The sequence below is a fragment of the Macaca mulatta genome, chromosome 14 (genome assembly GCF_049350105.2).
Source record: "Macaca mulatta isolate MMU2019108-1 chromosome 14, T2T-MMU8v2.0, whole genome shotgun sequence".
NCBI classification, from domain to species: domain Eukaryota; kingdom Metazoa; phylum Chordata; class Mammalia; order Primates; family Cercopithecidae; genus Macaca; species Macaca mulatta.
In genome coordinates this window covers 17573971-17595510 of record NC_133419.1, presented here as the reverse complement: position 1 = coordinate 17595510, position 21540 = coordinate 17573971, and the positions used below count along the sequence as shown (strand labels likewise).

Here is a 21540-nt window from a genome sequence, read left to right as displayed (position 1 = left end):
CAAGTAGCTGGGACTATAGGCGCAGGCTGCCACACGCAGCTAATTTTTTTTATTTTAGTAGAAACGGGGTTTCACCATGTTGTCCAGGCTGGTCGCCAACTCCTGAGCTCAGGCAGTCTGCCCGCCTTAGCCTCCCAAAGTGCTGGGATTACAGGCGTGAGCCACTGCACCCGGCCATTTTTTTTTAAATATATGATTGAAAATACACATAAATAAAAGAAAGCAAAATTACCTGTAATCTCCACTCGCCCAAGTTAACTCCTGGTACCTTTTTGGTGGGAGATCCTTGTCTTTTTAAATGCATGTTCTGTCTGTCTGTTTATATTACAATAGGATAATCTCCTACATGTGCTTTGTAACTTACATCTTTTATTTTTTAACAGTTGAGGTGGGCCGGGCGTGGTGGCTTATACCTGTAATCCTAGCACCTTGGGAGGCCGAGGCAGGCGGATCACCCGAGCTCAGGAGTTAGACACCACCCTGGGCAACGTGGTGAAACCCTGTCTCTACTAAAATACAAAAAATTAGTGGTGGCACACGCCTGTAGTCCCAGCTACTTGGGAGGCTGAGGCACGAGAATCGCTTGAGCCCTGGAGGCGGAGATTGCTTGAGTCCTGGAGACAGGAGTGAACCGAGATTGTGCCACTGAACTTCAGCTTGGGCTGCAGAGTGAGATTCTGTCTCTAAATAAATAAATAAATAAATAAAATTTAAAAAAAACAATTGAGGTGGATGTCTCCCTAGGGCTACCCCAGGAAGCCACAGGATAAAAAGGAGGCGTCTTGCTGGAGGGTCACTGTTACTCAGTAGAAATTATTTTGTAATGTTTTTTGAAAGCAAACAACCATGGACATATTATGGACTAGATACCACATTTGCATCAGGATTTTTTTTCAACCAGTACAGTACACAACCAAGAAATCTGTACCCCGCAGACTCTGGGGGTGTGAGAGCGCTCCTTGCTATTCTCAGGGTCAGTGTATGGCAAACTGTGAAGGACTGACAGTATATTACAAGCATTTCCCCCTGCCAGTAAATATTCTTCTTTTGTGCAACTGTTAGCTGTTGCATCCATTCCATTATGTGGAGGTACCTTAATTTATCTAATAAGTCCCGTGATTAGTCTTCTAGTTTGTTTCCAGATTTTTTTTTTTTTTTTTTGCCATGATAGGCCCTGTTCAGTTGACTTTGTGATTAGATCTCTGAACACATCATCTGGTGATTGCCTTAAGATAAATTGAATAATAAAAGTCACAATAGTAGCTACCGTCAGTTGAATATTTATCATGAACTGTTGTCAGCACATTGTACATATTAACTCATTTAATCCTGTGACGTAGATACAGGGAAGGAAACTGAGGCTCAGAACCTCTGCCAGCTAGTTGTGGGCTTCCTTTGGGGCACAAGGGAGCTGGATGGGAGGGTCTCCATAGGCCAGGGAGTGTCTGAGTCTCCAGGAAGGACAGACAGCTGGACTTGGGCCAGTCTCACAGGTGGGAAGGCCATCTTCCTGTGAGGATGGGTGACTTGTTGACCTTGGATGCTCAGAGCCCTAATGCAGCAGGAGTGAAATGATTCCCAACGCCACAGAAAACAAGAGTATCTTTGTCTTGCATTTTAGATCCTGGAGCTGTAAGGTGGTAAGAAGGCTGTCTGACCCAGATTAAGTGATATCATGGTATCATGTTGGGGTGTGGGCCCTCCTGTTGTAAATTATTTGGGATTTCATAGAGATTGAAGTCACATGTGGATGACATAACTTCAAGATGTCCCATTAGAAGAGGAACATGGAGGCCAGGCACAGTGGCTCGTGCCTGTAGTCCCAGCACTTTGAAAGGAGGCTGAGGTGAGCGGATCACGAGGTCAGGAGTTCGGGACCAGCCTAACTAACATGGTGAAACCTGTCTCTACTAAAAATACAAAAATTAACAGGGTGTGGTGGCGCGCGCCTGTAATCCCAGCTACTTGGGAGGCTGAGGCAGGAGAAGCGCTTGAGCCCGGGAGGCAGAGGTCGTGGTAAGCCGAGATCACGCCGTTGCACTCCAGCCTGGGCAACAAGAATGAAACTCTGTCTCAAAAAAAAAAAAAAAAAGAAAAGAGGAACATGAGAAAGGGCATGTGCTTTGGTGTCAGCAGAAGCATGTGTCCAGTTCCATGCTCTTCCCCTTTAGCTGTGTGACCCTGCTATCTGCCTTGATTTGAGCCTCTCAGAATCTGTTACTGCATCTGGAAAATGGGTAGTAACAACCAGGCCATTGTGTTACTAGGTTTAAATGGGGGGAAGGCATGTAAGGCGCTCAGTCCAGATCATGGCACTTAGTAGGCCTGAGCACATTTGCTCTCACCTCAGCCCTCCTTGTTAACACGACATCTCCTGACTTTGGGGCTGCAGAGTGATGCAGAACACTGGCCAGTGTTGCCATGTGCCCAGGGTGCAGGGAGACCTGTCCTGAAGGTGTTCAAACAACTTCTGTCAGCCTCAGTGCCAGGGACTGTTGTTGCGTAGAGCAGTCGCCAAATCCTATGGTGTGAAGAGAAATCGTTGGAGATGGGGGTGCAGGGGTGGAAGCTCTTATTTAAGAGGACGTGTTGTGGGGTAAGACTCGGACCCTCAGCTTCTATCTGGCCACAGAGTTTGGGACCAGCCTTTTGATGTCTTTTGGAAGATGCACATAGAATGCTTAGCCTTCGCTCTTCCCTGGAATTTGACTTAGGCCTTGCACCTATCCCACCATGTGGTTGGGGTGAGTGGGGACAACTTCTTTTCCTCCAGAACATGGTTTCTCTGTCTCAGCCCTATTAACATTTTGGGCTGGATAACTTGCTGTTTTGGGAGGTTGTCCTATGTGCACCATACGGTGTCCTGCGGCCTCCCTGGCCTCTGCCTGCTAGGTGCCAGTAGCGCCCCTCCCCCACAGACCAAAATGTCTCCAGATATTGACAGATGTCCCCTAAAGAGCAAACTGCCCTTGCTGTAGGTAATACTTGCTTTGAAGTACTGATGCGGATGGCCTGTGCCCTGGCAGTCTCACTAGATGGGACTGGCTGTCCTCTCATTCTCATGGAATCAGCCTTATGCTGGTAGCTGACTTCCTCCCCGTGGGACCGTAGGTCTAAACTAACAAGGTTTACACATGCGACAAACATCCAGGTTGCCAGAGCTCAAAAGAGGGTTCACATCGACTCCCCTCTCATTCACTGAGTCCTTTTTTGGGATGCTGTGGCGGAGTTTGTGCTGCAGTCTGGGCACCTAGGTGTCGAGCTCCTTCCTAGTGTTTTCAGCCTCATCTTCCTCCTCAGCCCTACTCTGTAAAATGGGAGTAGCTGATACTTTGCCCGTCTAGGTGGGAAAGGAACCCTGTGTTAATGTGATTGACGGTGTGGTGCTAAGCTCTGCTGCAAGGGCTGTGAAGTTGAGGGAAAGGCTTACCTTTTATTAGGAGCTTTGAGGCCAGGTTCCTTCCACACAAGAGATATGCCCTGTCAAAGGGAGATCCTGTTACAAAGAGATTCACTGCCAAGTTCCCCCTCCCACCAGCTCCCTGGAGCAATTTTCAGCTTTTAGTGTGGAGAGGCCTCAGGGCGTAAAAACGAGAGAGAATGCCTTCCAGCCAGTGACATTGAGAATAGCAGGAAAGAGGCAGGAGAAGAAACTGACCTCAAGGGTGATGCCAGCCAGGGGTGAATGGAGCGAGGTAGGATTTGCTTTCTGAAAACTGGGATGTGCACATGACTTACCAAGAATATTTCACTTTGTGAGGCCAAAAAACAGCTCCTAGCACAGTGTAGAGTAGACTTGGTCAGAACTTCAATCCTTGATTTTTTTTTTTAACCCAGATTTCATCAGGTTTTTCTGAGACATCCACCGGACTGTCATATACTGTGTGCTGGGCTCTCATTTTATCCTTACAATTATTATGTTCATTTTAAAGACATCACGTTAGCTAGATCAGTAGGGTGCCTACAGTTTACAGTAATCTACTGTATATTTCAAAATAGCTAGAAGAGAACGGTTTGGTTCTAGCATAAAGCAAAGACAAATATTTACGGTGATACGTATCCCAAGTACATTGATTTGATCTTTACAAATTGTATGAAAGTATTAAATTACCACATGTGCCCCGAAACTGTGTTCTTGAAAAAATTATCACACCCATTTTAGAGATGAGGCACAGAGAGGTGGAGGGACTTGCCCAGAGCCAGGTATGTGGTTCTCCTGTCTGTAATCTCGCTTCTATTGCTTTGTGTTCAGCAGCAACTTAGTAGCTTTCAAAGCTTGAATTTTCTTGTGTGCCAAATGGGGATAATAAATACCTTAGAGGATTGTGATCAAGATTCCATGAAAAAATGTATGCAGTGCCCCCGGCAAGGTGCCTGGCATGCAGAAAGTGCTCTGTACACACCAGCTGCTGTCATTATTATTGTTTCAGCTACCAGTGATCATAAAGGACGCCTGCTTGGATGAGCTTTTCCAGGAATATGGACAGGTCTGCCCTGATCTAATTGAGTAATCTATCTCAGGCCCTATTCGGTAAATACATGCTGGAGGTGCAGCTGCCAGGGAAGGGAGGGATGTTACCTAGAGAGGACAAAGAGTCTGAAGTTCAGGAAATACAGCAAGAGCCTTCCTCAGGGATGAAACATGTGACCTTATGGTCTGACTAGCCTCAAGCCAGCTGAGCTCATTGCCGTGCAACTTGGTAGTTAATGATTGCTAGTAGGAAGTTTAAGAGGATCATCCCCTCAAAGAATGTCAGAGTTAGAAAATACCTTGGGGACATTAGGCTAGGAAAGACAAATGGGTTCCAGTCTGTGTCCATCTTCAGATGATTGATAGTGAGTGACTGCTTGGGCCCTGTGTAGAAGGGATTCTCAGATCACTTGGGATGTCCTGGCTCAGCAGAAGGCTATGCTGGGATCAATTAGTGATGTCTGCCATGGCCGCAAGAGAGGCAAGGAGTGGCACATACGCTGTTTATTTGCTGTCTTTGGCTGCAGCTGAGGACACTGAGGACCAAGACTTGCTTGCTCACTGGACGATCACCCAAGTCATTAAACCACAAAAATGTCTTTTGGGAGGAATCTGTTAAGAATGTCTGATTATAGAGTTGCATCTTTGAGCAAAGTAGTTTTTGCTTGATTGTCTTCAGTAAGGAGGAACTGTCTTCAAAGAGCACACTCTGTCTTTTGGCAATTCTCCCAGTTAGAACTTAGACCACTGAGGTAGAAAGGCCTTAGAAGCCCCTTTAAGTGGGCTTTTCTCAAATGGTGCTGCACCTGAGAAGCTTTTAGAAAATACCAATTGGAGGCTCCATCCCCAGACCAGTGGATTCTGGATATCTGGGTGGATGGACACCTCTCGCCCCCGTTGGTGTTTTATTTTCCAAGCTCCTCATGTGTTGTTAATATGTAGCCAGGGTTGGGAACCACTGAGACTAAAACTCTTTGGAAACAGAGACCCAGAAAGGGAGAACATGATTGTCTACGGTTATGTTGGGCTAGTGGCACAAGGAGAAGGAAAACTAGGGGTAAAAAGGCCTTTAGCAAATGCCACCCATATGCTAGTCTCTTTTACTTCCATGCTGAGATTCTTCTTCTTCTTTTTTCTTTTGAGACAGAATCTCGCTCTGTCAACCAGGCTGGAGTACAGTGGTGCGATCTTGGCTCACTTCAACCTCCACCTTCTGGGGTCAAGTGATTATCTTGCCTCAGCCTCCTGAGTATCTGGGACTACAGGCTTGTGCCACCACACACGGCTAAATTTTTTGTATTTTCAGTAGAGATGGGGTTTCACCATGTTGGCCAGGCTGGTCTTGTACTCCTGACCTCAGGTGATCTGCCTGCCTCGGCCTCCCAAGGTGCTGGTATGCCCGGCCCTTTTTTTTTTTTTTTTTTTTTGGAAATAGGGTCTTGTTCTGTTGCCCAGGCTGGAGTGCAGTGGTATGATCACAGCTCATTGCAGCCATGCTTTCCTGGGCTCAAGAGATCCTCCCACCTTACCCTCTTGAGTAGCTGGGACTATAGGTGTGTGCCCCCTCTCCTGGGTAATTTTTAAATTTTTTTTTTTTTTTTTTTTTTTTTTTTGTAGAGATGGAGGTCTCACTTTGTTGCCACAGCTGGTCTCCAACTCCTGGGCTCAAGCAATCCTCCCGCCTTGGCCTCCCAAAGTGCTAGGATTATAGGTGCAAGCCACCTCTCCTGGCTTGCTTCTTTCCCGTAAATTGAGTTGTGTTATTCCACCGCTTAAAAGCCTACATGGCTTCATATCGCTCTTAGTATAAACGCAAACAGTGGCCTGCAAGACTCTGAACCTTAGATCAGGATGATCAGACCCCTTCCTCCCCTCCACCCTCCGACCTCATCCTGGCTACCCACTCCCTGTTCACAGACTGTAGTCACCTGGCTCTAGTACAACAGACACTTGAACTGCCCCGCCCCTCTCCCTGGGGCCTGGTACTATCCTCCTGGCTCCTTCTTATCACTTAGGCCCCTCTATCCCATCATCCTTCATTTCCTCCCATTCTTATCACCTACTCGTTTCTGTCTGTCTCCCCACCTCTTGGATTATGAGTTCAAGGGGGGTGGGACCCTGTATGTCTGATATCCTCATGTGTAGGACAGAGCGTGCCTCCAAAGCATGCTTGCTTAGTGAATGAATTGAAAGAACCTTCCAGACATGGCGCTGGTATTATGCGCAGGGAGCTGGTCTTATCCATAGGTTACAACGGACTGAACTTCCTCTTCCAGTCCCGTATCACTTTTTTTTTTTTTTTTTTTTTTTTAAATTTTGAGACAGAGTCTCACTCTGTCACCCAGGCTCAAGTGCAGTGGTACGATCCTGGCTTACTGCAACCTCTGCCTCCCGGGTTCAAGCAGTTCTCGTGCGTCAGCCTCCCCAGTAGCTGGGACTACAGGCGCGTGCCATTACACCTAATTTTTGTGTTTTTGTAGAAATGAGGTTTCGCCTTGTTTGCCAGGATGGTCTTGAACTCCTGGACTTAAGTGATCTGCCTGCCTGTAATCCCAAAGTGGTGGGATTACAGGCGAGAGCCATTGTACCTGGCCCCATATCACTTCTTATCTCATAATATTCTTACCTTTTGCAGTGACAGCCATAAATTGTGTGTGTGTGTGTGTGTGTGTGTGTGTGCATGTGTGTGTTTGGGGTGGAGATCATAATAATCCTGCAGGTGGGGTTTAGCTTGCTCTGATAAAAAGAGCACACAGATCCTTTGATTTGGGTTTGAATCACAGCATTGCTTCTTACTAAGCTGTGTGATCTTGGGACGTTACTAACCTCTGTGAGGTTGTTTTTCTTGGCTGTAAAATGTAAGCACAATACTAATAAGTAAGTGACAGATGCTGTGCTTGTGCCAGACACTGTACCCAGTGCTTTGTGTGTATTGGCTGAGTGAATCCTCATGACACCCTAATGAGGTAGGTCTCTTCTCTTTTTGCTTTCATTTTACAGGAGAGGAAAGTGAGATGCAGAGAAGCTAAGCAACCAGCCTGAGGCCACACAGCCAATCAGTTGAGAGTCAGAGTTCAAGCCTAGGCAGCTTGGTGCTGGAGTCAGAGTGTTAGGTTGGACTTTATGAAATCATGCCCACAGGCGCCGGAACAGGGAGTGGTGCAGAGATACTTGGTAAACCGTTAGTTACCCCTCCCCCTTTGACATTTACTGTCCTGGTGACATTTAAGTTTTCTGACTTTTGTTATTCAAGTTGGTGACAAAAGTACCCATTTCCTGCCTGCTCACTTCCAAACACAGCTTCTGTTGATGAGAACTAAGGGAGCACAACTTTCAGGCCAGAGGTGTGCATGGTGTTTTGGGCCTTGGTGCTCAGGAAGTGTGGGCACTCCCTTAAATTTTTTTTAATGGGCAAATGAGTACATTTTCCCATTTAAAATGTTTTTTTGTTTTTTTTTTTGAGACGGAGTCTCGCTCTGTCACTCAGGCTGGAGTGTGGTGGCACCATCTCGGCTCACTGCAACCTCTGCTTCCCAGGTTCAAGTGATTCTCGTGCCTCAGCCTCCCGAGTAGCTGGGATTACAGGAGCCTGCTGCCACACCTGACTAATTTTTGTATTTTTAGTAGGGGGTTTCACCATGTCGGCCAGGATGGTCTGGAACTCCTGACCTCAAGTGATCTGCCCACTTCAGCCTCCCAAAATGCTAGGTTTACAGGCATGAGCCACCATGCCTGGCCTCACTCCCTTAAATTTTTAAAATGGGTAAATGAGTGCATTTTCCTATTTAAAACATTTTCTGCTTCAAATCCTTATTGAGCACTTACTTTGTGCTAGGCATTGTGACTATGGTCAGTACAAAAACTGCAAGAAAACAAAAAAACAAAAACAGTAATTCACTGTCCTGTCACCCCTAACTCATCAGTCCTTTGCTTTTCCATAACTGGTTACCTGGGTGCTTTTCTTCTTTGGGACTATTTTTTATTGGAAATGCAGGTTTGTGACTGTGATGGGCCTGAGGTCAGGTCACCTTGCTGAGGTGAGTTTTCTGGGCGGTTTTGCCCTGTTTTGATAAACAGGAGAATAAGCAGCCGGAGCTGCATTTCACGTGGCTGCTTTAGTTGGGGCAGGCAGGCCTCAGTGTTTATGTGACACTGGGCAGCTTCAAAATGAGCTTGGTCATTTAAAAAAATTTATTTTTTCCTAATTAGGTAACAGTGGTATAACAACATTAAAAGAAATGTAGAAACTAGAGAAAGGAAAAAAAAAAAAAAGCCCTTTATCCCCCCATCACAAAAATATTATAATTTCAAAGTAGTTACAAGTACGATTTATTCCAGGTGGCTTCTTGTTTAAAATAATTATAATCACAGAGCAGGGACAGTTTCAGATCCTTTAATGCTGAAAGGCTAAATAAAGAGAACTTTTTATTTTTTCCATGTTAATACATGGATAACATAAACCATGATGTTTAATAGCTACAGACTACTGCATGAAGTGGATGCACTATAATTCATTTAGCCTTTTTCGTATTTAGAGATTTAGGCAGTAGCGATTTTTTTACCATTACAAGTGGTGCAAGGACCAATATCTTCATGAATACAGCATTTTCTGTGAAGCAGAAATTCTTCAGGATTAATTTCCAGATATCTTTCTGATATTAGACACATACCTCTTGCTTAATAACGTTCCAAAAGGAATTCGTTGTTTACACTGCTGTTAGAAGATATGCGATTGCCTGTTTCATTATCTCCATCCCAGCCCTGGGTATTATCATTTAAAAACAAAGATTTTAAATTTATTTATTTAGTTATTTATTTGAGACAGAGTTTTGCTTGTCTCCCAGGCTGGAGTGCTGTGGCACGATCTTGGTTCACTGCAACGTCCGCCTCCCAGGTTCAAGCGATTCTCCTGCCTCAGTCTTCCGAATAGCTGGGATTATAGGTGCCCGCCACCACGCCCAGCTAATTTTTGTATTTTTAGTAAAGATGGAGTTTCATCATGTTGTCCAGACTGGTCTCGAGCTCCTGACCTCAGATGATCCACCAGCCTTGGCTCCTCAAAGTGCTGGGATTACAGGCGTGAGCCACCGCACCCAGCCAAGATTTTAAATTTAATATTTGCATTTGCACACATGCTAACTGGGCTGCATGGTGGCTGCCTCACACCACTTTTTGTCCGTGTGACTCACATAGTGCCTGTTTTCTGTGATCCTTTTTTAAAAAAACAATTTCATTTTTTTAATGCTCAGGGAAAATGTCAAATAATCGCTTATGTTTTGTACTGAAATCTGCCCTTGTCTGGTGGTACCCGGAAAAACTCTTAACTGTAGCCAGAAACCAGCTGAGCCTAGTTGTGTATAACCTGACTGCAGAGGTCGTCAGGTGCACTCATTTTATTTTTAGAGCTACATTTTAGCTGTAATGTGATTGTTGGATGAACACTTGCAGAATGAAATATGACTGACACCTACTAGCTGTCTACACATTCCTGGTTATATCTTAGGAAGGCGGTGTGTGCTAGCACCTTGGGAAGAGAATGTTGAGTTCAAATCCTAACTTTGCCTCTTGCACCAATACCTTGATCACATTCCTCCCCCTGCTTTCTCCCTACCCTTTCTTCACTTCACACCTTAGTTTCTTTACTTGTAAATTGCGTTGATAGTGGGCCGCTGTCAGAATTAAGGACATCGTTTTGTCAAGGATTTTGCATACAGGAAGTCATAGGTGACAGCTGTTGTTACTGTTGTCCTGAGGAGTGGGAACAGGAGAGGAGGAAAACAGGCTGGTCCAGGTATCTTTCCTTAAAGGAGGCTCCAGCTTAGTTGGGGAGATAGATGGGCTGGTCAGAGAGTTTCAAGTCACAGGCAGTGCAGGCCTCAAAGGAACAACCAGGACTTGAGACAAGAGTCAGGCCAAGTGAGTAACTGTTGCTGCTGTGGGGGTGAATGTTAGGAGCCCAGGCCTGCAGTGGGGAAGACTCATTTGGAGTACAGTGAGGGGTCTTGCTGGGCAAATGCAGGGTGTTTGTGGCAAGGTAGCTGGGACTGGACTTGGAGGATGTCTGAGTGATGTAGACTCTATCTTGTAGAGCATGAGGTTTCACGGAAGGATTTTCTTTTCATGTTGTAAATATTAATCATTTTATTGTTTTGTTGTATTTTTTTTTTTTAATTTTTTTTAAATTTTTTTTTTTTTTTTTTTTGAGACAGAGTCTCGCTCTGTCGCCCAGGCTGGAGTGCAGTGGCGCAATCTCGGCTCACTGCAAGCTCCGCCTCCCGGGTTCACGCCATTCTCCTGCCTCAGCCTCCTCAGTAGCTGGGACTACAGGCGCCCGCCACCACGCCCGGCTAATTTTTTGTATTTTTAGTAGAAACGGGGTTTCACCGTGGTCTCGATCTCCTGACCTTGTGATCCGCCCGCCTCGGCCTCCCAAAGTGCTGGGATTACAGGCGTGAGCCACCGCGCCCGGCGTTTTGTTGTATTTTTGATGGCAATATAAAAAATACCAGCTTTGTTGATATATAATTCACATACAGTAAAATTCACCCATTTAAAAAGTATAGAGTTCACAGTTGGGCGCAGTGGCTCACGCCTGTAATCCCAGCACTTTGGGAGGCTGAGGGGTGGATCACTTGAGGTCAGGAGTTCAAGATCAGCATGGCCAACATGGTGAAACCCCATCTCTACTAAAAATACAAAAATTAGCCGGGCGTGGTGGCGCATGCCTGTAATCCCACCTGCTTGGGAGGTTGTGGCTGGAGAATCGCTTGAGTCTGGGAGGTGGAGGTTGCAGTGAGCAGAGTTCAGGCCACTGCACTCCAGCCTGGACGACAGAGTGAGACTCCATATTAAAAAAAAGAAAAAAACCATACAGTTCAGTTGTTTTTAGTATATTCAGAATTGTGCAACCATCACTGCTGTCTAGTTCCAGAATATTTTCATTACTCACAAAAGAAACCCCATGCCCACGAGTGCTCGCTGCTGATTTCTCCCTCCCCCATCTCCTGGCAACCACCAATTTGCTTTCTGTTTCTGTGATTTTACCTGCTCTGTGTATTTCATGTGAGTAGAATCATACACTGTGTGTCCTTTTGATTCTGGCTATTTCACCTAGCATAATGTTTTCAAGGTCCGTCCATCTTGGAGCAGGTATCACTGCTTTGTTCTTTTTTTTTTTTTTTTTTTTTGAGACGGAGTCTCGCTCTGTCGCCCAGGCTGGGATGCAGTGGCCGGATCTCAGCTCACTGCAAGCTCCGCCTCCCGGGTTTACGCCATTCTCCTGCCTCAGCCTCCCGAGTAGCTGGGACTACAGGCGCCCGCCACCTCGCCCGGCTAGTTATTTTTTGTATTTTTTAGTTGAGATGGGGTTTCACCTTGTTAGCCAGGATGGTCTCGATCTCCTGACCTCGTGATCCGCCCGTCTCGGCCTCCCAAAGTGCTGGGATTACAGGCTTGAGCCACCGCGCCCGGCCCGCTTTGTTCTTTTTTTATGGCTGAATGATATTTCATCACAGAGAGATACCATGTGTGTTTATCCTTTTATGAGTTGATGGTCATTTGGGTCATTTCTACTTTATAGCTATTGTGAGTGACGCTGCTATGAACATTTGTCTGCCAGTGTTTGTGTGGCCACGGGTTTTCAGTGTGGGAGGATTTTGAACTGGGGAGTGGTGTTTGGAGCCTTCGGGCGGGGTGGGCTGTGAGGAGCCTGTGTGTGTGTCTGCCCTTACTGGGCCCCGTTTAGAGCAAGCTTTATCTACTTCCTTTCTTTTAAGGGACTCTCTGAGACAGGGTTATTATCCCTTTTTTACAGATGAGGGCACTCAGGCTCAGTGAGGTTAAGTAAGCGCCACAGCTAGGCAATGGCAGATCACAGCCCTGTCCGGCTCTTAGCCAGCTTGCAGCCACCTGCCCCTGCTGGGCCAAGTGACTGCAGTGGTTTTGGCTGGGAGGGGCCCAGAGACTGTGTGGTGCTGGAGAGAGGCAGCAGGCTGGACCTGGATGGGATAGGGTGAGTGGCTGTGGGATAAGAGGAGATGTTTCAGAGGCAGCACCCACAGGACCGCTGTGACGATGTGATGGGAGAAAGAAGACTTGGAATTAGGAGAGTGGGTTGGACTCTTGGTGCGGCCTGTGTGACCTTGGGCTGATCTTGTCTCTTTTGAGCATCACTTTCCTCATCTGGAACCTGGGGCTCTTCTGGCTTCCTGCCTCTCTCAAGGGTGACTGGAGAGGAAGAGAGGGAGAGAGAGAGAGAGAGAGGGAAAGGATGGGGGCGAGAGAGGTGGAGTGGGAAAGGAGGGCAGAACCTGCTAGAACCTGCAGGGCTCATAATCTAGGGGCAGGGAGGGATACGCAGCAGGTGCAGGCAGGTGTGGGAGGAGGTAGCCTGATCGTCTGGATGGACATCCCTGCCCATTGAGGGGAGCTCTGAACCCTGCAAAAACCCCCACCTGGAGGCCGATGAGCTGGTTGTAATCCAGAGACTGTCAGGTTTTCCTAGTACATATTTAAACTTGAGCCTTTGTTTCTGAGAAGAGTCTAGTATTGACCCATATAGCATCAGCAGCCCCCTTCCATCCCATGGCACACCCCTCCCTCATTCCTGCTGGGCATTACCTTAAAACCAGTCAGGCCTTTCTGGGTCTTAGAGGTCACCCAGTGTCCTTGCCTATCTGGGCCTGTCTCTGTTCAAGTGGCAAGGCCGACCGTCCCCTTTATCACTGACTTGCAGCTTGCCTGGGTTTTGTAAAAAGCTTGTCATTGCCAGTTAGAAAATAAAGACAGAAACCTCCCCTTTGGCATTGGTATCGTGATGACTTGCTCTTGTTCTGACTCTATTTTGCTGGCTTGTTATGAATCAGTCATTTTTTTTTTTTTAAATGAAATGAATACCTTCGTCTTAATATGAGGCTAGGTGTATGTGATAAAGGTTAGATGATTTTTCAAATATGAAATCAGAATTCTACCCATACTCCCAAATTAGCAGTCTGATGTGTCCCCCTTTACTCTGACCAATGGCTCCATAGGGGACCTGGGTGTCAGGCCTTTTTCTTTTCTTTTTTCTCACTCTGTCGCCCAGGCTGTAGTGCAGTGGCGCAATCTTGGCGCAACCTCCGCCTCCCAGGTTCAAGCGATTCTTGTGCCTCAGCCTCCTGAGATTACAAGCGTGCGCCACCACACCTGGCTCCTGGGATTACAAGCGTGTGCCACCACACCTGGCTAATTTTTGTATTTTTAGCAGAGATGGGGTTTCGCCATGTTGGCCAGGGTGATCTTGAACTCCAGACCTCGAGTGATCTGCCCGCCTCCCAGAGTGCTGGGATTACAGGTGTGAGCCACTGTGCCCGGCCGAGGCCTTTTTCTTCTGTGGGTTCCCGCTGTCTTCCCTCCAGGCAGCAGCAAGCTGGTAGGAGCTGTACTTGTGAGTTGACATCATGATGTACGGTCACTGGTCACTTATAAAACTGGTCAGGCCCAGAGCAGGAAGGGTCATTGAGGGTCATCTAATGCAAACCATTTACTTTAGAGATGTTGAAACCAAGGCCCAGAGAGGGGAAGTGACTTGCTCAAGACCACACAGCTAGTATCACTGTGAGCCCAGGTTCCTGGCTCCAATTTCTTGTTCTTTCTGCCCTCTTCTTCCCGACACTAAAGATCCAGTGGTGAGCTCACAGGGTATTCAGTAACATACCTATTTTTGACCTGTTTTTAATGGAGGCTGAGTTGTGCTTTTAGGGTTGAGTTCTGACATGTATCAGGTGATCTGCTGGAGGAAAATCTGTTACTTCTGGGGAAGAGTTGAAGGTGTCTACTGAACTCTGGAATGTTTTGAGGGGAAGCTGAGCCCATGCTTGGACCCTTAGGGATATTTGCTGTCAGATGTTCCACACCTTTCACCCCAATTTATTATTTATTTTTTATTTTTTTTGAGTTGAAGTTTTGCTCTTGTTGCCCAGCCTGGAGTGCAATGGTGCGTTCTTGGCTCACTGCAACCTCCGCCTCCCAGGTTCAAGCGATTCTCCTTGCCTCAGTCTCCCAATAGCTGGGATTACAGGCATTCGACACCACGCCCGGCTAATTTTTGTATTTTTAGAAGAGGTATGGTTTCGCCATGTTGGCCAGGCTGGTCTAGAACTCCTGACCTCAGGTGATCCACTCACCTCAGCTTCCCAAAGTGCTAGGATTACAGTCGTGAGCCACCACACCTGGCCACATCCTAGTTTATTGCATTTGCGTCTAATAGAGAAATCAACCCAGTAACCAAACGAATTATTGTTAGCAGAACTGGGGGGTGGGTTGGGAAAGGAAAGTAGCCTTCTATAATAAAACTTGCTGATATTTCGTTGAAAGTCATTGTCTTACTCATCCTTGCGTAAGATAAGTCTCACAATGGGTGCTATCAGAGTTGCAGGGTTTCCCCCTGTGAGGACACAATGGGATGAACCATGTGTGGGATGGTCTGTTAAAGAAAAACAAGAGGTCATGTGTTGGAAACAACCTAAGTATTGAGTGGTGGAGGATTGCTGAAATTGTGGACTGCTATGCAGTCATTACCAATGCATTGAAAAAATGTTCCATGATATGGCAGGATGTTTATGATATAAAAAGTTTAGGCCGGGTGCGGTGGCTCACGCCTGTAATCCCAGCACTTTGGGAGGCCGAGACGGGCGGATCATGAGGTCAGGAGATCGAGACCATCCTGGCTAACACGGTGAAACCCCGTGTCTACTAAAAATACAAAAAAAAAAATTAGCCGGGCATGGTGGCGGGTGCCTGTGGTCCCAGTTACACGGGAGGCTGAGGCAGGAGAATGGAGTGAACCCGGGGGGCGGAGCTTGCAGTGAGCCGAGATCACGCCACTGCACTCCAGCCTGGGCGACAGAGCGAGACTCTGTCTCAAAAAAAAAAAAAAGATTTAAAGATGTGAGCTTCAAAGGAAAGTATAAACCTAATTTGGTCAAACAGGCTGGGCACAGTGGCTCACACCTGTAATCCCAGCACTTTGGGAGGCCGAGGCAGGTGGATCGTTGGAGGTCAGGAATTCGAGATAAGTCTGGCCAGTATGGCGAGACCCCATCTCTACTAAAAATATAAAAACTAGCTGGGTGTGGTGGTTCATGCCTGTAATCCCAGCTACTCAGGGGGCTGAGCCAGGAGAATCACTTGAACCTGAGAGGCGGAGGGTGTAGTGAGCTGAGATTGTGCCACCACACTCCAGCCTGGGCAATAGAGCGAGACTCTGTCTCAAAAAAAAAAAAAAAAAAAAAAAATTTTCTGAGGTCAAACAAACAGACCTCAGACTTGAAGCCATTCTTTATATGGATATGTGGTACCCTATAATGTGGTGCTTGAAAAGCAATTTAGGCAGACCTGGGCCAAGTCTGGACTCTGCCACGTAACTGCTGTGTGCCCCTGGGCAAGTCGCTGGATCTTTCCAAGTTCAGGCTTCCCAACTGTTAAGTGAGACTAGTACCTTATCTCTTTGGGTTGTTGTGAGAATTAAATGAGATCTCTGGGCTTTCAGAGAAAGGGCTTCAGGTGCTGTGGCTCTGATCAGACCAACCAAGTTATCTACTGCTCTGAGCCATCAAGGCCCCCCATGCCTGTTGGATACTGTTGAGTTATTTGGGTTGGCATGTAGTGCAGCGTTTCTGGACATACATACTCTGGGGACTCCCCAACCCAAATTTCTTACAGTCGCTCCAGTGTGCCACACCCTTTCTTGCTGCTAGGCCCTTGCATGTGATGGGGTAACTCTTGTTCCTCTGTCTCCCTAAATAGACTGGGTTCCCCGAGGACATCGTGTCATAGGGCCTGGCAACCCAGTAGGTGCTCAGTAAATTTTTTTTTTTTTGAGACAGAGTCTAGCTCTGTCGCCCAGGCTGGAGTGCAGTGGTGCGATCTCGGCTCACTGCAACCTCCCACTCCCAGGTTCAAGCAGTCCTCCTGCCTCAGCCTCCCGAATAACTGGGATTACAGGCACGTGCCACCATGCCCGGGGAATTTTTTATACTTTTAGTAGAGATAGGGTTTCACCATGTTGGCCAGGTTGGTCTCAAACTCCCGACCTCAGGTGATCTACCCGTCTTAGCCTCCCACAGTGCTGGGATTGCAGGTGTGAACCACTGCACGGCCCATGAGGTGCTCAGTAATTTGTTGAATGAATTGAAGACGTGGGACCTGAGTTAGGCTTTTATTATTATTATTATTATTATTTTTTGAGGCGGAGTCTTGCTGTCACCCAGTCTGGGAGTACAGTGGTGTGATCTTGGCTCACTGCAACCTCCGCCTCCTGGATTCAAGCAATTCTCCTGTGTTAGCTTCCCAAGTCGCTGGGATTATAGGCACGCCACCACACCCAGGTAATTTTTGCAGTTTTAGTAGAGATGAGGTTTCACCATGTTGGCCAGGATGGTCTCGAACTCCTGACCTCAGGTGATCCACCTGCCTCGGCCTCCCAAAGTGCTGGACATACAGGTGTGAGCCACCGCGACTGGTCCATTATTATTATTATTTTGGAGACAGGGTTTTTCTCTGTGGCTCAGGCTGGACTTGAACTCCTGAGCCCCAGTGATCCTTCCGTTTCAGCCAACCGAGTAGCTGTGATTACAGGTGCACACTGTCCCTCCCAGCAAGTTGGGTCTTTAAATAAAGAGTGGGGTTTGGTGAGCAGGGTGGGTGCACTGTTCTAGGAGGTGGGCAGGACAGAGGTCAGTGGAGGTGCCTACTGCCTGTTCAGGGACCAGGGCCCCTGGGCAAAGGCAGAGATAAACATTGGCACAATCTGCCTTTCAGCTTTCATTGTCATGCAGGAGTCACCACACTTTGTAAGACATTTAATCTATGAGACTTGATTAGTTTTGCTACCTTTCATAGCTCGGGGCTGTGTATGCCTGTTTATAAGAGAGATCCATCCAGATCAAGCCTGTGCAGCAATAATGTATGTGCACAAGGCCTCCTGTGTTGTGCTGATGGTAAGATAGGAGCTGGACTTGGAGGCAGGAGGTGGCCTGGGCTCTGCTTCTGGGCTTACCACTTACTAGATGGATACTCTTGGAGTCACTTAAGAAAGTAATGCCGATCAGGGGCTCAGAGTGTCCCAAGTGTTTTCTCTTGCCTTATTCTTATTAAACAGAGGTGTGGCTCAGAATGTGATGGGCCACTCTTAGGTGATTATTGTTAATAAGGCAGTAGAGAGTTTGGGGGACTCTGGCAGACCATGAGAATCTGCCCTGTTTGAAGGAGAACGCTGCCTCCTCTTCCTCCTTTTTAAATTCACACTTGTGATGCTCACTAAGTGTCTGGCACCCTTTTTTCTTTTTCTTTTTCTTTTTGGGACAGGATCTTGCTCTGTTGCCCAGGCTGGGGTACAGTAGCACAAACACACCACACCCACTGCAGCCTCAAACTCCCTGGCTTTAAGTGATCCTCCCACTGCAGCCTCCCAAGTACCTGGGATCACAGGCACATGTCACCACATCTGGCTAATTAAAAAATTTTTTTTTTGTAGAGATGAGGTCACACTATTGCCAGGCTGATCGTGAACTCCTGGGCTCAGGTGATTCTCCCATCTTGGCCTCCCAAAGTGCTGACATTATAGATGTGAGCCACTGTGCCCCGCCTCAGTTTTTAAAAAAATGTATTCAAGGAGAGAGCACTGAAGAGTGTAGTGAGGAAGATTTAGGTCTACTCTGTTGATGTGACAGAGTATGGAGGTTTCCATTTACACATATTTTATAGTTCGGGTGGCTTTTTGTGGGGAGTCCTATGAGTTCACACTTGGGGGCACAGTGTGGGGGCCCTGTGAAGTGGGTGTTCTGGGGTGAGTGCAGTGCTAGTCACTGCCCCAGTTTTCTTCTCACTTTTTTTTTTGTGAGTGCTTGGCTTGTGGCAGCCTTGCAGATCAGCTCGTTTTGACCCACACCCTCCCTCTAAGTGGTGCTCATTGAGTTGAGCCACAGCCCCAAGGTCGTGTTTTCAAGGTTGGCATTTGGGAGGCCTTGTCAGAAGGTCTTATACCATATTCTAGCCATCCAAAGTGCTATCAGCCATGCCTGTTCATTCAGCAGGATTTCCCTGAGCACCTGCTCTGTGCCAAGCCCCATGTTAAGCACCAGGGGAGGAAATGTGGAGAGCAGTGTCCCCAGAGTCCAGGAACTCATGATCTAGTCAGGGAGGAGAGGGGCACCTACTCTGTCTTTTACACAAGTGTAACCTTTGAGGAACGATGTTCCAGGAGGCAAGAGCAACCCTGGCGGGACTGGTGGAGCTGGGAAGGGAAAGGTGTTCCTGGAGGGGCCTTGGGAGAAGAGCCCTCCAGGATGAGCCCCTTGTGAGAGGTTTCAGAGCTCTCATCCATCTTCATATCCTGGCACTTAGCCCAGGCATTAAAATGTTGCATATTTTTGATGGCAATTTAAAAAATACCAGCTTTACTGAGATATAATTCACATACAGTAAAATTCACCCATTTAAAAAGTATATAGTTCACATTTGGGCATGGTGACTCATGCCAGTAATCCCAGCACTTTGGGAGGCTGAGGCAGGTGGATCACTTGAAGTCAGGAGTTTGAGGCCAGCCTGGCCAACATCGTGAAACCCCATCTGTACTAAAAATACAAAAATTAGCCTGGTGTGGTGGTGTGTGCCTGTAATTTCAGCTACTCGGGAGGTGGAGACAGGAGAATTTCTTGAACTGGGTGGCGGAGGTTGCAGTGGGCCGAAATCGCGCCACTGCACTCCAGCCTGGGTAACAGAGTGAGACTCGGTCTCAAAAAAAAAAAAAAAAATTGCATTCAAGTTGCCAAGCCCCACGGGACTGAGGGTAACGTGAGGGTGACAGACAGGTGATGTTAAATTCCATTTGGGCTCATGTTCGCCCCCAGGCCCCTTATTTTCTTTCGAACACATGGAATGGACATTTAGAACTAGGAAGATCATGAATCTGGTGGCTGTGTAGACGCCATACCAGGCATGGACCACAGGCTTGGAGTGCAGCAGCATACAGGGGTCAGAGGTCAAGGCCAGTGGTCTGTCAGAAACTGTTCCCTGCAGGAGCCAGTGCCGGTACTAGGTAGACTCAGATGACTGAACGGGCCTCGGGATCTGAGGGCCAGTGGGGGAGATGAGGCCCGGCCTCCCGGAAGTGCTCAGTAAACACTCGTTAAACATTTTCTGCCTAGGGAGGCTCTGTGGCATGCTCAGGAGAACCTTGCTTCTCGTGGGGTAGTGGGTGCTTGTCATTTGGGTGGCCTGACCGCCTGCCTGCTTGCTGGCTCTCTGGGAGTTGGGGTGGTGGCATCAACCTGCAGAGGCGGGGCAGTGGGGCAGCTCACGGCTGCGTGGGTAAGTAAGCAGTGAGCACGATGAGGGAGCTGTTGCCAGGAGCCTCTTGGCTTAGTGAGCCAAGCAGAACCACGTGATGCGCCCTGTGGGCGGCCACCCGGGGACTCGGGGACATGCACCCAGATCCCTCCTCCCCTACCCACTTCAAAGAAAGTGCTGCCCTCCCAGTGGTGATGAGGACCTTCCACTGGCCCCAGCCTCTGGGATCTGGCCTTTCCTTGGGTCTTCACATGGCCCTGAACTAGGAGGCTGGGAGTTGGCTTTGCTGAAGTTGGACAGAGCAGGTGGGTTCTGGAATGTGCAGGGGCAACCAGAGTGTCCATCTTTTCAGGCGAAGCCAGCTGTTTAGGTCTGAAGGATCTGTTTGATTTTTAGAAACATGATGTGTTCCAGAGTTAGTAGGTGGTGGTGATGGAGGGCATTGACGTGAAGAGTGTGGATGCTCTTCATTCTTTTGCTGTTTTGGGACTATCTCTCTATGGGGTAGTGGCCCCTTTCCTTCTTAGGATCATTTAGAGTCCCCTGGGATCATGAGAATGAATGTGGGTCTGTCCTTCCTTCTGTGTGAGAAAAAGGGGAGGTATTGTGGTTAAGCAAGTTTGGAGAACTCTGGTCTGAACAAAATCAAATTGATGTCTTTCCTGCAGGACTTAGAAGAAACTTAAATATGTTGGTAACTCTTTCAGAGGGAATGGGATATAAAACTCTTGTTTTCCCTCGATTTTTGTTTTACTCTACAGCTGTCTCTTTTTAGAAGCATCTCATGAGACTAATGTTTTTAGGAACCTGCTGTAGAAAATTCATGTATTCAGGGCTGGGCGCGGTGGCTCAAGCCTGTAATCCCAGCACTTTGGGAGGCCGAGACGGGCGGATCATGAGGTCAGGAGATCCAGACCATCCTGGCTAACGCGGTGAAACCCCGTCTCTACTAAAAAGAAAATACAAAAACTAGCCGGGCGAGGTGGCGGGCGCCTGTAGTCCCAGCTACTCGGGAGGCTGAGGCAGGAGAATGACGTAAACCCGGGAGGCAGAGCTTGCAGTGAGCTGAGATCCGGCCACTGCACTCCATTCTGGGCAACAGAGCGAGACTCCGTCTCAAAAAAAAAAAAAAAAAAAAAAGAAAATTCGTGTATTCAAAAAGTTTTTATTGAGCATCTGTTATGTGCTAGTGACTGCTCTAGGTGCATGGGATACAGCAGTGACCACCTCCAACCAAGATCCCCGCTTTCAAGAACTTCCGTTCTAGCAGAAGTGATGAACTCATTTTTATGGAGCACCTACTATATATTAGGCATGTGAGTTATCTCACGTTATCTTCTTTAACCCTCACAACAGCCTGGTGAGGTAGATGGACTATTTTATTTTATTCTATTTTATTTTATGACAGTGTTTCACTCTTGTCACCCAGGCTGGAGTGCAGTGGCGCAATCTTGGCTCACTGCAACCTGCAGCCTCCATCAGGTTCAAGCGATTCTCCTACCTCAGCCTGTCAAGTAGCTGGGATTACAGGCACGCGCCACCATGCCCGGCTAATTTTTTTGTATTTTTAGTAGAGACGGTGTTTCACCATGTTGGCCAGGCTGGTCTCGAGCTCCTGACCTCAGGTGATCTGCCCGCCTTGGCCTCCCAAAGTGGTGGGATTACAGGCGTGAGCCACTGTCCCAGGCCAGATGGACCATTTTAAAGATTAGGTAACTGAGCTCTAGGGGTAAAGAAACTTG

At 47.5% G+C, this 21540-nt stretch overlaps 1 protein-coding gene across 2 annotated transcripts in view; it reads left to right on the top strand.

The window, feature by feature from the left end:
- PTPRJ (protein tyrosine phosphatase receptor type J) overlaps positions 1 to 21540 on the top strand; it is a 191775-nt gene that overhangs the window by 14744 nt on the left and 155491 nt on the right. The gene's annotated exons all lie outside the window — the stretch shown is intronic.